The sequence below is a fragment of the Lagopus muta genome, chromosome 2 (genome assembly GCF_023343835.1).
Source record: "Lagopus muta isolate bLagMut1 chromosome 2, bLagMut1 primary, whole genome shotgun sequence".
Taxonomy (NCBI): Eukaryota; Metazoa; Chordata; class Aves; order Galliformes; family Phasianidae; genus Lagopus; species Lagopus muta.
In genome coordinates this window covers 105,793,554-105,808,235 of record NC_064434.1, presented here as the reverse complement: position 1 = coordinate 105,808,235, position 14,682 = coordinate 105,793,554, and the positions used below count along the sequence as shown (strand labels likewise).

The 14,682-nt window shown below is 45.5% G+C and overlaps 1 protein-coding gene across 4 annotated transcripts in view; it reads left to right on the top strand.

The window, feature by feature from the left end:
* Nucleotides 1-14,682, top strand: part of RALGAPA2 (Ral GTPase activating protein catalytic subunit alpha 2) — a 118,080-nt gene that overhangs the window by 89,756 nt on the left and 13,642 nt on the right. The window lies entirely within an intron of this gene.

Below are 14,682 nucleotides of genomic sequence, written 5' to 3'. Positions count from 1 at the left end.
GTAAGAGAAAAAAGAACACCTTTTCTTGCATTCCAGGCCCATTGCTGGCTCTTCTCTATCATACAGCATTGTAGTTCCGTGGTTGGGCTTTGCCTCAAATATTCGGGACGAGAATGAAGTCATACTGCTCAACTCTCAGAATCCCTTTCAGCATCCCAGGGCAGGCCATCTGTCTGGGCCAGGCCCTCTGTTCTCCTGCAGCACGCGTTTCAGCCAGTGCTTTGAGAGAGACCGTGCCCTAGAGAAGGGAAACGTAGTGAAACAGAAGCCTGGGGCATGGGGCTGCAGCTGCAGTGTTTGGAAAAGCGGGTTGCATCGCCTGCCTTCTAATTTCACAAGTTGGTTTTGTGGTTTATTTGTGGGGTTTTTGCTGTTTGTTTGTTTGGTTTTTTTTTTTGCTTGCTCGTTTGTCTTCATCACAGATTAATGTCTAAGACGGGGAAAAGGCAACCTTTTGTATTTTGTTAGAGTTCCCAGCCCCAGTGATCTTTTACTTGGGTTCTGTTTGAGTTACCATCCTCTTTTGGACCAGTCTCAGCTGAACGCTGAGTGTTTCTGAGGTCCCAAAAGAGAATGCTCCCGAGCAGTTAGCTTTGAATTCCCTCTCAGGACTCAGGCATATGTGTGAGAAAAATGATTTCTCGCAGACCTTTTGGGAAGTGTGTATGTTTTGTTTGGGAATATGTTGATTTGTGCCAAGGATCGGGTGTAAGCTCCTCTGGCTCAGCCTTTTCCATTTGTGATGTTTCATATGTTGAGTGTTGTGATTTATTTGGCTTGTTCTGAGACATCATTCCAATGGCTGCGATTGAGTCACAACCCAATGATATAAATGTGGTTGTGTTTTTTTTTAGAGAAGAGAGGAACAAATTCACTCATCATGTGCATTTAGCAAGGCTTGCTTGTAGAGCTGTGGCATTCCTTTACAAGCATCTAGTTAGGAGGATGCAGTTTTGTTTACAGGAGGAAAGCTCTGGGATGTATCGCCATGCTCTCTGTGAGCGTTTGAGCCCAGCAGTTCAGCCAGTGGTCAGCAGGCAAAAACTGCACAGAGGACCTCAGTGAAATTTCAGCAGTAATCAGAGCATCGTGGTGAAGAAAGGGAGCTGAGAAAATCATGCCTTTGGCTTGTTTTGCTTGTCCCCCTGGTTCCTCTCCAGGCAGTTGCTGATGTGTGATGGCTGTGGGGAGAAGAGTGAAGGGCAGAAATCACTGAGCTTACTGCAGCAGGATGAGTGTGATTAGTGTAAATGTGTGCTGCATACATGTTCTAGCAGTATTGCCTTTTAAGCATGTAAACACAAGTCCTGTTCTGCCCTTAGCTAAATAGAAGTGCTAATTAAGTGAATTGCATTTAAGGCTGCTCGATGGAGGGTATCTGATGTTAAATAACAGACATTTAGTTGAAGACTGTAATATTGCTTGTATTCCATTCGCTGGAAAATCTTAGATTGTTTTTTAACTCAGCATATAAGTATTTCTAGCATTCTGTCAGTATGCCTATCACCTATGAAAAGTGTTTTTACATGATTTGGGTTTATTAAGAGAGACAAGAAAGAGGCTGTTCTCTCGCTAGTTAAATATTATTGCTTGTTAATCCATATTTTGAAAGTTCAAAGACTGTGCTAGCATGTCCCTCTGTGTTCTTTTTGCTGTTGGTAAAGATGTCCTTGTATCAAGCATTCACATTTGTGTGAGAAATAGAATTCAGTTCAGTGGGTGCATAGATTGTCAGAAAGATTAAAGTGTGCATCGCGCAATTTTTCTTCTTTCAGCACAGGGCCTTTGATGTGCTAATGTTCACTTTCTCTCTTTTCATTCAGAAGTGCTGGTCATTGTTTTGAGCTGCAGAACAGTATCTGCCTCATGTAGGCGGATTCTAATACCCTGGTAGCCAAACCTTGCTCAAGGTAGCAGAATATAAATATGCGGTAATATTGATGGCATTGTACGCTGGGATCAGATAACAGTGTGCCTGCACAGATAAATACCAAGGCAAAGCCAAGGCATTTATCGAAAATAATGTTGCAGAAAGCCCAAATATTTAATTGTAAGTAATCCACGTAGGTGGCAGCGTTACTGCTGTTCTACTGAGTCATATAATCCAGTTTTAAAACCAAAAAAAGCTCGGTGGTGTCATGTGCACTCTGAAGTCCGTTACAATAACTCTCGAAGACAAGCCCGTCATGTATTTCCAAAGTTAATTAGCAAGTGAAATTATTTGGACGGGCTAATTGTGTTGCAGTGGATATTTTCCAGCAAAGAGCTGCGGTTTTGCAGGCTGCTCGCAGGGCCGACTCGCAGCTCACGTAGCAGGGGATGGCTGCAGGTCATGGCACGGGCATCCTAGTGAATCTGAATGGAGAGACATGCTTACAGCTACCCTTACCTCTGCCAAAATATTGATTCTTGTGTTATGGACTGCTCAGAAATGGTTGGCTGAATCCCCCGTGAAGATAAATATGGGAAGTGTTGGTTGTGAGGGAGTGATTTCAGCAGTGACTGTGCTTGGTAGAGGACAACGGAGTGATAAAAATCTTCCTTACTAAAACTGGGGGAAATGTGGTGGTTGAGTTTTGAGGGGGTAAGCTGAATACCCACAAAGTACCCCTGCAGATGGATGCTGTAGGAAGCGTCGCCTATTGCACTCAGCAGCTTCTGCCTCAAAATTCAGAGCTGTTGTGCTTCTCAAGCAGTAGAAAATGGTAGCTTTGAAGAAGGTGTGATTACAAAAATAAGCTGCAGGTCAAGCCATAAACTAGGTAACATTCAAAAGCGTTTCTCATGAAGTTTCTCTTATGTTAATTAAAATGGAAAATTTAATTAAAAGGTGCTAGTTGATGAAGCTTTTGGCTCAGCAGGTATTTAACCGATAAAATGACGACCTAACAAGAACTGGAGAGCTAAGTTGAGTTAAGATAAATATGACCATAAGCCTGCTCTTGAAATATTAAGTATTTTCTTGCTGCACTGTGGCTTTGGCCCTGCATCACCGGCCCTGTTCTCCTTCCCTGTTTACTCCAGCAGCTTTGATGCTTCATTAAAATTTTATCCTCTGCTCTTCCCCTTTCTCGTTGGGATCCCCATCATCTCCTTTTATAGCTGAAATGACTCAGCAGTGAGGGACTTCAAAGGCATCAGAAAATCAACTTAAAGGATGCTGTCTTGAAGAAATAGCGTTAATATTCAGAAAACAGCGTGGTTTAATGAAAACTGAGAACAAAAAGAAACCCGTGTCGGTGATGAGGGCTGGGCAACCTAAGCACTGCCGAAGGCTTTCCTCTTTGTACCCTGAATAAATAAAAAAAAAGAAAGGAAAAATACTTTTCTCCAAAAGCAGTGATTCAGCTGGGCATCCGGCAGCCCTGCACGCTGGTTTGTGTCGCCTCGAGCGAGCTGTGTCCAGAGGGCTGGCAGGAAGCAGATGGACTCGGCTGCGCTGAGCAGAGCTCGGCTCTTTTGCTGGGGCTGCTGTGTGATTTCGGATGGCCTTGGGGGAATGGCTCTGAAGCGGCACGCTTGTCAGCAGCGCTCGTCCTGCACGCTGCCAGCTCGCAGAGGGGAGCAGGAGTCACTTCCCACTCCGTATCGTAGCCTCCTCAGCAGCACTACTAGCTCACTCGTTTGCCTTCTCAAATCAGATTAATTTTCCATTTTAACAAAGTGCTGTCATTGTGGGAATCAGCCTCTAATCTCATCGCGGTGGAAATGCACACTTCATAACCCAGGCACCTTGGTGATGGGCAGGAGCATGAAGCCTCTGCCAGTGCCTCGCTGCCTTTACAGCAGAATTGCTGACATTTTCCCCTGTATATTTGTGCAATCCCATTCTGAGTTCCTGGGGAGCTTTGCACTGGAGGCTATCGTCCCTCCTCTGTACCCTGCGATGTGCCTCTTCCGTACCCCACACTTGAATTTAGAACGTGGTTGTTTCAGTGCTCCATCATACAGTTCAATCATTAATTCCTGTTTCTGCTCCATAAATAAAGGTGATGGTAAGCCACTATGGCACACTACACTTGCTTAAAACCCATTAGAGGTGGAAGATGTTCTAGAGACAGTAGGAGAATTTTAGGAGAAATTAGAAGCTTGCCCCTTTATGAAGGAGTCCCTTACGTTTTCAGTTTCGCTTCCTCCCCGCACCTCCCACCGCACAAGTGAAAAAGCAGATTTCATAATCATGCTCCAGAATTTTAATTTACTCCTTTGGGGAAACCGAGAGACATCGCAGCATGGACACTGGCCGAGCTGTGCGCTCAGAGGGGAATCCGTTCTCCCTACTGAGAGGTCACTTCCAGGGAAGAAAAACAAAACGCAACCACGTTGGTTTAAATGCTGCCTTAATCATCTGCTGTTGGGAATCACATTGTCACCAAACGAGTGTGCCCACGACAAAGCCGGGCGAGCAGAAAGCAGTGGATGCTGACTGCTGTACCTGTTGCAGTCTGTGCGTTTGAAAGAGTATTTTAATTTAATGGATTTTAAGCAACATTATTCAAAGATCGACAAAAGGCATACTGTGTTATATGAATAAAAGATTTCCTCTGGATCCTTGTTAACCCTACAATGCCTAGCTGATGCAATTGAGGCGCAGCCACCTGGCAGGGAGATTTTGCTGTCAGCTGCCGGGCAGGGCCCCGCACGGCAGGGCCAGGTGCTGCTCAGTGCCTGCCCCACAGCGCTGGGCACGGGGCTGGCACTGCTGCAGGGATGGGGTCCCTCATTCCATCCTCAGCTCTGCTCCGTTTTGGGACATCTGTAGTGATTGTGAAAAGCCCAGATTATAATGGTAACACATACTTTTTTTTTTTTTTTTTTTTCTCCTTTTTTTTTTTTTCTAATTTAAAGCCAGGACATCCCTACTAATTTGCCCTTCCTAATGTGCTCTTCCTTCATACCATCTAAAGCAATTTCCCAGCCTGTATCACTGCAGCAACAAGTCTGTTTAGTGTAGAGCATCTTGCAAATGGTGTTGCTGGTAATGGATGTGATAATAAGCCCCACGGTTACCTATCCCTGTTTGTAATGAATGTAAATTATCAAGTATAATAGAGCTGAAACTGAGCTATTTAGTGTTAGGCCCAGAAATAATGAAAAGATCTGTAATAAACTGGAAGGGGCAAAATCATTTTGTGTAATTACAGTCAAAAGCTGTCTTGCAGCATGCCTGTTATTTGACATGAATCCTATAGATAACAACAGCATCGTGACTTGTTGGCATATATGTACCATTTCAGTAACATCTGTAGCATCTCGCTTAAAAACGTGAAATGCAGACTTTTACCAGCAGATCTGTAGTTGAATATAATCTCAGCTGATTGATGAGACTGCTATTGGGAAAAAAATACCCTGAAGTTTCTATGTGCAAGTGCACAATCAAACATTGACCTTCCCCATTTGACACAGGTTTCTGAGATAATTTTTTCATCCTTTTCCCACCATCCTGCAGGGCTGTGTGTTTACCTAGCAGGTACATTAGTAAGCAATGCAGAACACTGTGGCAGGAGCGTTACATATTAATCATGCCCTGCTCAGATGGTTGCTTGCAGGCTTCCTCTGCTTTTCCATGGCTTTGCTGGGCTGTGCAGCCGTGTGCTGCTGCGCCCTGTTTTGCTGTGCACAGCTAAGTAAACCAGATTCCTCCCTTCAGTTATTTAAACTATTTTGCAAATATCCTCCTGCCTTTGCACTACTCATCCTATTTAACCTGTCAGTAATCCCTTTTTCAACTTTTGAGCCATCCAGATTTCTGAAGTGAGTGTGCAAGAAAGTATTTTGGTAATTTCTGCAGGCTTTCCCTTATGATTCAGGTGCAATGGTGAGATAAATATTGGCTTCTGATTTACAGAAGCAAAGATATCTTGTAGGTTACTGAATTGTCTCATGAGCCTGGCAGCGGTTTTGAATGATTAATATGGCATCATCTTCCTCTTCCCACCTCTGGTTGTTTCATTTTCAAGGCTGAGAACAACTTGAGGAGTTCAGATGTTCAGTGGTTTGGAGAATACTGTTATCATGGGAGGCTGTTCAGCATGCATTCACTTTGATGCTGCTGTGATGAAGCTACAGAGTACGGAGTGCAAGGCTGAGCTCTGTCCTGTGTCCTTCCTCAAGCTGCAGGGCAGGGCACTGAAGCGTATGTATTTGAATAAGAAGTGTGTATGTGTGTGTGTATCTTCATATATGCAGTGATCAAAAGACAGCAGTATGTGTATGTAAAGACAGCAGATGTCTCTTCATCCTTGCATCCTTACACTTACATCCTTACCCAATTTTTTTTATTATTAGAAATTTTTGTGATCCAAGCGACTACCAGCAGCATTTTGTCATCGCTGACATGATTAAACCAAACCCACAGGCCTTGCCTTCTCTTTTCCTATCAGAACAACTAAAAGCTGGAAGATCAGGTCCATAGCTGAGTGTCTCCCCACCGTCACCTGCTTTGTGTTTGTGGTGTGGGGCTGCCCTCTGGGATGTGCCAGCGCTGGCCATGGAGTATCCCCATGCAAGGAGCTTGCCTGTCAGCAGCTCCCCCCGAGCAGCATCCCTGCACGCATCCCCTTCCAAGGAGCATCCCTGCATCCAGCAGCAGCAATCGCTGCCGCGCTGCAGCCCGGCGTTTAAGGAGAAGGCGCAAGGCTTTCACTTAGCCCTGCCACCACATTTATTTTCTGGTTACGGCTCCAAGTAAACATTCCAGTGTCTGCTGCGCGTGGTTTGCGACCAAATCGCATTATCTGCCTTGTCCAGAGGAAGTTGCAGCCGTATAGTAGAGCCATGTGATAAACAGCACTTGTAATTCCTGCCTGCCTGACTCACTTATCTCCATCAAGATTATTAATATTTCCAGCATGTAAGCAGTTTCCAGCAGCTGTCAAATATAAACAATAAGCTACCAGAAAACCTGCTTCTGCTTCTCCCCCTGAACTCGATTCCCCACAAAACGCATGTACAGGGTCTGAAGCTAAAGGTACTGAAGTCCAGCATTAACCAGTGGCTTGGGTTTGGATGTTTTGCTGTCAGCTACTGCTGCCAAAAAATGTGTGCTTCATCTTAAGAGATTCATTTCTGTCTTTACAAAAAGGTAGTGTTACTTGATTAAGAAACCACAGGATTCCTAATCATAAAAAAATCCTGATTTAAGTCACTTTTTTGTTTCTAAAATACTTGTTAGTAGAAGTGTTTTATAAATACTCCAGTTATATATTTTTTTTAATTTTCCAAGCATTTCTTACTAAGAAAGAGGCAAAAATCTGCTCTCTAGTTTCTCAACTGCAAAACTGTCCTGTATAACTTCAAAACACATTCTCAATCTCTCCGTACCTCTGTCCTCTGTAAAATGACAATAATCTCCCAACCTATAAGGTTTTCTCTCTTCTTAAAATGTATCTATCCTGCTTTAGAAAGCAAGAAATGCTAGTAGCACAAATGCAAGGTGCTCTGTAGTGAGATAGGTGGAAAGCCAGAGCATTCCTGGGCATATTGAGTTTATTTGTGTGGACACAGCGTATTTGTTTCTCACTTAGCACGTCCTGGCCCCTCTGTTTCCATTAGGTCACCCAGGCAAGCAGCGAGGGTCTCGCACTTGGAACAGGCTGAATAATGCCCACATGGCTTGGCCATCTGTAAGTGGTGAATTAATCACAAGCACGGGTGGACAATGTCTTTATGTTGCACGTTCGGGTAAGCTATATTATGCGATAGCGCACACCAGGTTTGACTTTAATTAAATATTTGGTCCACACATGCTGCAAAAAGGAGTGAGTTAGCAATTTTCTGCTTAACCTGACACACACAGTGCAGGCTCTGAGAAAGCACCCGCATTAAGCAGCCGGCAGCAGCACGACAGATACAAGCCCTGCGTGCAGTGTTTTGTGGCTTTCGTTTCTGTAGCTCCAAAACAACACTGCGGTCCCCAAAACAGGCTCTGAAGCGTCCGGGTGCTCGGTCATTCTTTTTTTCCTTTGAGACGCCATCCAGTCAGTGCAAACAGAGCCAGTCCTTTCTCCACGAAGTTTTGTGCAGGCTTTTAGCGCAGCACAATGTCAGCCTTCAGAAGCCGTCATTTCTGCAGCCACTTGAATGATACCTCTGAAATGATCACGTGTTTGGAAGGACACTGGTTCGTAGGCTTGCATCTGCTGTTATGTTGGTCGGTCTTTATTGCTGGTATAACGGAGTAGGAGTTTTCCAAAGTTCTCCCCATTTGCCTGATAAAAGCTGTCAGGAGGTTTGCCATCCCTCCCACAGGGCAGCCTGGGCAGCTCTTGACTGCTCTGAAAACCCTGCGGCTGTTCTTCCCCAGCAAAAGTTACTAGAATGCTGTTTTAGTGGAAAAATACTCATGCTTTCCAAAAAAGCCTCCCTGTCCCTGCAGCGTGTGTCTGCTATAACACAGATGCTAATAACAAGAGCAGGGAGTAGTATTGCTGGTATGCACTTAACAGCAGTAGACCAAAGGTAGTATATTGTGTCTGTGTGTTCAAGCAGCCAATTTGAAGGAACTGGAAGGCATAAGGAAATGACAAATAATTGAACCTTTGTACCTTTGCTCTTTTTCTACCCAAAAGTAGCAGCTCATTAGCAGAGTTACTGAAATAGGTGCATTTTGTTAGTGTTTGAATAAAATTAAGACTGCAACAAAGCACAGGGGAAGCATTGCTCAGTAACATGTGACCTTTCCTGCAGTTATTTCTCCCTTGATGATCACCCGGTTTGTGGAACAAGACAGATAATTGCAGGACACGAGCATCGGCAGCTGTACATACACTGATAAAGTGGGACAGCCACTGTGTTATAATGATCTCTGTGCAAATCCAAGCTAGGGATTTGTCCTCTGCAGCCACTGGGCAGCTTTCCTTCTAGACCTGTACTGTAAAGCTGAGTGGGCAAAGGGAAGGCTTTTCCCAAATGGCAAAACTGACCAAATGGCTGGGTTCTGCTCCCTGTGAGACTCCTCTGGAGGTTCATCTCCTGAACAGGACTCCTGTGCTTTCTGTGCCTCTCACAGCCTTACTATTGCCAGCTTATTTCTCTAGTTCCATGCCAGAGGAAGTGGCTGGATGATAGCTCACGCAGAACCCTCAGAAGAGAGAACCTTTGCATCTCCCTGCTTGGAGGCATGGAGAAAGTAGCTTTCAATCTTGTAAGGTATCTCTTAGAATGGGATGGGGAGCTATATGGCTGCTTCTGGAGAAAATGTATTGAGGAATCATGCCTCACCGATGGGTTGGCCATAAACTTGCGTGTTGGAGCTCATCTCAGCCCTTGCAGGATAGGTGTTTTTCAGAGAGAGCAGCTTAGTGGTTTTGTGTGGCTTTGTGTGCTCTGCAGTTAGGCCTTCTGCTGCAGTAACTGATGCAGGCAGTTGTGGCGTCATTTTAATCAACTGAAATATTGCAGTCATTCTAACCAGTATGGTGGGGCCTGGAACACAGCTGCTAAGTGGACTTTGGCTACGCAGGTTGCTGAGTGTGCAACACAAAACTCACCACGTGTGTTTGGTAGTTTGCCTCTGTTTTGTGCACTGCTGCAGGATTGCCTTTCTTCTGTCTTAAGAATGATGTGAATTAAAGCAAAGCTGATAAAGGAGAAAGCATGCATGTCTAACAATTACTTTCAACAGAGCAGGTATCTGTACAAACAGAATAACCGATAGGACATCATTACAAGTTACATTATTACATTAGCATAAATGAAGCTTAAGATAGATAAGCATGAGTTTAAGTATAGAATTGTGTCATACTGGGAAAGCAACCCATTGCTTATTCCCTCCTACCATTACATGATTGGTCTATAATGGCAAGATGTATCTGCTCCCAGGGGCTTGCTGTGAGGAAGAGTAGTAGTAAATTAAGATGAAAGCTTGTTTTCCGCCTTATTCATAATAAATGCAAAAGTCTCCCCTGCAGCACTTGCCATGACTAATGTGCCACAGATCACTGACATCCCAGGCCTGAAGCTCACAGCACAAGTTGGGCAGCGCGCTGCCATCAGCTTTTGCTGCGACATGACTCAATTTCCAAGGAGCTGGTGTCAAGCAATGTGAAACATAGCTTTGGCGTTGTTCAGTTTCACCTTTGCTTGGAAAGTAGGGATCATCTTTGGGGAAACAAATGTGTCAGCCCATTTTGGAAGTGCTGTGGAAGTCTGCTGTGCGACCAAGCAGCTGCAGGTAATTTGTTGTTCTGTAGTGTGGTTGAAGGCTCCATCCGTGCTTTGTAAGTCCCCACATCCTCAGGGCTGGCGTGGGGCACGGGGCCAACTCACTCGCAGCTGTTGCTTTGAGTTGGACAGTTCCATAGAGGCAGCCTCTCCTGATGGTCCCCCATGTTACGCTAACAGTTTTTGAAAGTGCATCACTCTCTAATTAGCTTTAATCTTAGCTACCTTGGTTGGGAAAAAAAAATAAAAGTAAATCTACAGTTGCTGACAGGTATATTTTAATTGCACCTGTTCGGTGAAGGATATATGTTACTAAAAATCCCCCAAAAGTTTTCAGTTAAATTTATGCAGTGGTGACAGCCAGTAGCCCGTAAGTGACTGAAGAGTATTGAGTTTCACACTGCAATTACCCATCACAGCACTTTAAAAGCATGGTAGCTCTGTAGTATCCAGAGCTGCAAGAAGGACAATTAGGCATATAAAGGTCATCTTACCACCACATTTGTTAGCTTCAATTTTATGGCCCCTCTTCTATTCTGCCTTGGTAAGTCCCAAACATTTATATTGGTGCTTGTTTATCAAACTGCTGTCATTGTAGCAGGAAGAAAGCCTTTTTATGAAACCATATTTGGTTCTCATGGTGCAAATTAAGAGGATATTGAAATAAACGTGATGGTGAGAAATTACTTATCTGTAGTTCTCTGGTACTGAAAAGAACGGACAGTAAAACAGGAGCTTGCCCCAGCACCTTCCTCAGCCTTAGAAAACTATTTGCAGAATGGATTTTCTCAGGTTGCCTGCACAATGCCTGTGTAGTCACCTGTATGAGCATCCGTGAAGCTGGAAGCCCCTGGGGAGATTTGAGCAATGTACTTCTTGCATTTAAGAAGACATTCCAAGAATTTCTCTTTCCTTCAAGTCTCCCTGTGCGGTTGGAATTAGGAATTGACGTGTGGTCATGCATATAGTCTTGATGGGCTGGAAAGAGCTGTCTGCTTCTATATTTCCAGCTTCTCCACTGGCCAGATGCCCTGAAAGCCCTTCTCGGGGTAGGATTTGCATCACAGATGGGAATTGCAATCAGTTCATGCCAATAGTCGGCATTAACAATCCCTCTGGAGCCAGAGGAACAGTTGTGTCAGCATGTGCTCCTCGTGCAGCCCAGCCGTTGGGTCCTGGTGTGGGATGGAGCCCCTTGGCACTGGCACACCACAAAACAGTAAGCTGTGGAGGGTCGCCCGGCAGTTCTCACTTTGCCTGTTCAGAACCCACTAGGCATTTTGGCTTTTGTTTCCATGAAAAGAGTGCTGTGTCAACAAAACGCGTGATTGTTCTCATATATTAGCAATATGAGAATGTTACCAAGATGCTTTTGTTCTCCAAAAATAGTGTAAAGAAGGAATCGCTGGCCACTGCTGCCAGTAGTGATCAATACCTGATATTTTTCCTTAAGGTCAGCACAGAGTTTAGGTTTTTGCATTTTCTAGATCTATTTGAGTAATTATTTTCTGCATTCCTTGTTTCTAAATGCACCTTTATGATACAACACGGCTTGTGTGTCCAGAGAGAGAGATATTGGACACATCTGGACCTCAAATTGGCTCTGTTCATCTACAGAACATAGACAACAAGGACTTTGGAGGTTCTTCTGTCACACAGCTTGCTGTACGGCTGAACGGTTAAAATAACTGATCGAGTTATAAAATATTTATAAAAACTCATAATGGTCAAATACTGAGATTTGCCATATTCTAATTGGAGATAAATTCCTGCTGTCACACATTCATATATATTGATGGCCATGTGTGCCTTCTTGTGGCTCTGTGTCATTCAGTGTATGAATATAAATAAATGGAAGAGTTTGTGCCTATTGAAAGCATTTTGCTCTGGAGTTTGTCGTGGTAGAAGTAAAATGTAAAATAATGCAATCGTGTAAGAGATGGGTCAAATTGCCATACATATTAAAAGAGGCTGCTTTTGATCAGCTTCTTTGAATGTCTGGTATAGCCCCATTTATCTGGAGATCTCAAGGGACACCCAAAACCTTCAGATAAATGGGGGCTTAGTTAATCAGGGAAGCCAGCTGTCCAGCTCCTTCAGCGGTGTAGGGTTCAAGATCATAACCCATCTCTGCAGCCAGGCCATCCCCAGAAATGATTTGCATGCTTCACTTCAGCAGTCTGGCCTTGAGGCTTTTGCAGCACCGCCAGCCAGGCACTTTAGGCTTTCTCTGGGCCCCGCTCAACCCGTGGCATAGCAATGAGCTGTGAAGGCTGGGTTGCTGATACATGTAAAACATTTTTTTAGTAAATAGTAGTTTATACAGCACTGTGCAAGTATTGGTTTTGTCTGAATAATATGGCTGGGCTTCATGTTGGAGGGCAGCTTTACGTCATGTGCTCATGCACAGCTGTGACATGAATTTCGTGTTAAACAGATCCGGCTTAATCTTCCAGCATGTTTAAGTAAGTAAAATCAGATCCCTGGTCCTTCAGGGTGAAGGTGCAACAAAAGTGCAGTGGCTGCAATCTTAACAGCACTGTGCTAGCAGTTACCATGAGGGACTCAGGCTTACATGGTGATGGAGAGGAAGCTTTTTGAGACTGACATTTTAGAGACTGTTTCAGACTGCTGTGATACAAACAGCCACAAATTGCTGATCTCCAAGCCTTCTTCTCCTCATCCACCTTGTACTGGCAGTCTTTGGATGTTCTCTGTTCTCTTGGATTCCCAGAATGCATTAGAATCATAGAATCATAGAATTGCTCAGGTTGGAAAAGACCTTAAAGGTCATCAAGCAAGGTAACCAAACTACCCTAACTCTTAATGACTGTCTGCTAAATCCTTCCCTGAGCACCACATCCAAATGGTTTTTAAACACATCCAGGAATGGTGACTCAACCACCTCCCTGGAGAGCCTATTCCAGCTCTTAACAAGGAATTTCCAGGTACAGTGGAGCTCCAAAGGATGGAGTGTATCTGACAGACACCTAGTATAATGACACTGCAACAGTGAAGTGGCAGTTTTCCTTTCAGAGCTTGTTTATGATGTCCCTAATGAAAACTCCTGAAGCTAGGTAAAACTAGAGCTGGCTGCTGTCCTGGTTGGTCACCTGGAGGATGCTGAGCTGCGAGGGATGGTGATGAGGGGTGGCAGGTCTGTGCCATGCTGATGCTTGCCAAGCCTGCATGGAGTCTGTGCGGCCGTGGGTGCTGGTGGTACCCAGCTCCCAGCGGTCAGTTTGAGTGCTTCCCTTGCGGTTGCCCATCTGAATGGCTGCGGTCCTTTGTTTTGTAAGGGCTCTAAGAGACATGCCCCTGGCCCCGCCGAAACCTCACCCCTCTGTTTTTCTGCACGATGTTCAGGGAAACCGGTACGGAGTCGTGTTGTGTCAGCAGTCATCCGGCACATTGCCGGCTTGTGTGCTGGACGCGCGAGGCCTTTCATTAGGCAGCGGGACGTCATTAGGCGCAGCGCAGAGCCTTCCCGTCCTCCCTCCCGGCTGGAAGCACGGCCCGGAGCAGGCCGCAGGGCGCACGGCAGGCCGGGCGTTGCGGACGGCGGGGCGGCGGGCTCAGGTGGCCGGCAGCCGTCGGTTTGGCCGGAGCCTTTCAGCGATTTGTCACGCCTCGCTCCCTCCCCGCTGCGCCCGCACGTGCCAGCTCCGCGGCGGAGGGGCTGCTGGCCAGACGGCCGTGCGGCCCGCGCGTCCCGCTGACAGCCCGAGCGTGCGCCGCACGGCCCTGGCAACAGCCGAGCGCGCCGCGGAATAAGCATCTTCGTAATGAGAAGTGAATGGCATCCGTCAGTCCCTTTAGAATAGGGCCCAGGCGTGTGCCTCCTCTCCGAGGAAGTTTGGCAGCCTATTCATTAACAAGAGTCATCAGGAGTTCAGCCCATAATAGGGAGGCAGCCCCGAATGCAGGCGGGCTAATGCTTGCGCTATCAGGAATGCGTTCTCCTGGGCTTAGGGGAGAAAAGGGAGCACTGCTAAACAAATAACGCTGTCAGCAGGTGCACGCTCTGAAACGGCATCTATTGATTCTCTTTCTGCGGGCTTCCACGGGAAGTTTGTAAGAAGATTTATCGCGTATCTGCCCTTCTCCACTAGCATGAGGGCTGGCGCTGCCGTTGTTTCCTTTTCTTGCCGTCACAGCAGCTCCAGCAACTGGCACGCCATTGCTGCCCCCAGTGAGGCACAACACTACGGCCACCGCCTCCCATTTTTAAGTGCTCCGATTTTATTTTTTTTAAAGCCATTTCAAAGCATTTTTGTTAACATAATGAAAGTCGCAAACGGCACTTCAGTATTAATTAGTAATGCTTTTCAGTTCTAAATACCCTCACCTGCATTATGTTGTCGCTGGCGTTCCACTGTACGCTCCTAATTTCTCAATTTAAATTGCCCTTTTCTCCCCCGTTGCAGCCCTGCAAACTCGTAATGCGTTTCCACACAACAGAAACACAATGGGCATCTGAAAACTTTTGTTTTAAATGAGGAAATGGAGAATGAGATG